Raw genomic sequence first — 2,237 nt, 5'->3', positions numbered from 1 at the left:
TGGAGCATTCAGGATGTTTCAGCATTTGAATTTGAGCTATGATCATTATAATGATGATTTTAGCCATGACGATGATTATTGTGGTGGTGATAGTAAAGGTTTAAACTTGCATAATTTTCCCCCCCAAAATGATATTCTTCATGCAGTGAGGTAGTTAAGTGCCATTAGACAAACTGTCTTCCACAGAGTCTGTTGTCTTTCTTTTGCCTGGGCCCCACCTACTTATGATCTATTACTCAGGAACAAATCGAATAGTATGGAAGAGAAAAACTATGTAGATTTTTATATTTTCTAAGATAATAGTTGAAGAAGTTCTTATGGGTTTTGTTTTTGATAACTCAGTTTATAGTACAGTGTGGTTATTTTATTCAAAACTGATCAGTAGTTTGGATGAATTTTGGAAATATAAATAACTGGAAAAATCGATCGCCAGTTCAGATAACTAAAATTCAAACATGAATTAAGGAGTTTGTTCCAAGAAATGACAGAGCATTGATTGCTATCATTTACTTGGATTAGTGCTCAAGGCAACTTTTGCTGAAAATAAAGTTCTATTTCTGATATCATATTTCTGAAAGTGTTTGATATTAATGAAAAATGCTTGTTTTATTTAGTATCTAATATATTTCAATTAATAACAAGTCAAATGTGATCATTATGTAAAGATGTTTAATAGAGGTTACATGATCATCTGCATTTTTAATAGGGTTGTGTTTCTATTAAGAGGTTATAAGTTCACACACACTATTATACACACACACACACACACACACACACACTCACATTTGTATTCACTTCTGTTTCCTAAACACACACTTATTATGCAAGACTTCCATCACATTCTAGGTGAAGGAAAAACAAGATAAATAAAATTTCTAAAACCTATTCCCACATCCCTTACTTTTTCTCAAATAGAATATATGTAAAATTGTAATTTGGCAATGAGCTTTATTAACGGGAATGGAGTCTTTTTGTGCATGGTGAGAACATAATTTTTTTTCTAGATTCTAGCCAGAGTTCATAGGAATTGACATTATGGTACAACTCAGAGGATTTAATTTGTCAGGTACAGAAATAGAGTGGAACAAAATTTACTACACAATTTTTAAAAAGTAAGTATTTTAATTATTAGATCTTGGTATTTAAAAGGAGGAATTTAGACAAAATAATAATGGAAATATTTATACCATTTTTGTTAAAAAGCATTGATTTTAAAAAACTCAGAGTATCTCATTTTAAATATTTATTATTTTAGACCACTTAGAATATTTCACTAATGTGATACATATGTGCATATACATAATAAAGATTTATGTATATATACATATATATTCTCATATATACGTGTGTGTATATATTTGTGTGTGTATATATATATATATATAACACATATTTATGTATATGTATGTATACACACACTTTTTTTTTTTAAATGTAAGGTTCTGTAAGTATTGTGAAATTGCAAATCAAATGTGTTCTCAAGAACATTGGTAATTCTCAGACCAGCAGGTGGTATAGTGGTTAAGGTCCTGGATTCCCACATAGTTGATCACTGTTCAAGTCCTAGATCTGACATCTTAAAAATCATGTGGGATGCATGTGCATATGTACCCAAAATCCTAGGAGGAGAATGGAGAAGGGATCGCCATCTGAACATGCCCCCCCAGGGGGTGATTTCTCACTTTCCCTCTCACTGTCTCTCTTTGACAAATGCATGAACCCTATGGCAAATATCTTTTTAAAAAGAAATGGTAATTCTAAACAGGGTTATATTTCAAGCAAAGTATTATTGAATTTGTAGAAAGACCAGCTTTGTGATAAACTCTATCAAGTAATTTCAACATATGAAACTCTTATTATTTCTTACCTATATACAAAGAGGCCTAGAGAGTACTGGTAAGATATGCTGGACCCAAAACTAGGCCTGATTTTAGGTCTCTTGGCTCCACACCTAATTTATGAACCCTGGACAAGACCTTAACTTTCCAGACCTCCAGCAAAGTTTCAGTAATGGAGAATAGAGAAGAGTTACAGTCCTTATATGAAATATTCTTATTTTTAGAACCTACATAAAAGAGCAATTAAAAATATTTTCCTGACAGTTTTCTTTTTAAAAATTATTTCATTTATTATTAATTTTGTTATTTAATGTTTGCTGTAGAGCACATGTCCTCACCAAAGAGAAATAGAGACAGAGAAAAACAGAGAGAAAGGGAAAGCAAGAAAGCAAGCCACCA

This window comes from Tupaia chinensis, unplaced genomic scaffold (assembly GCF_000334495.1).
Source record: "Tupaia chinensis unplaced genomic scaffold, TupChi_1.0 Scaffold147970_1, whole genome shotgun sequence".
Taxonomy (NCBI): Eukaryota; Metazoa; Chordata; class Mammalia; order Scandentia; family Tupaiidae; genus Tupaia; species Tupaia belangeri.
Note: the sequence above shows the minus strand (reverse complement) of the source record.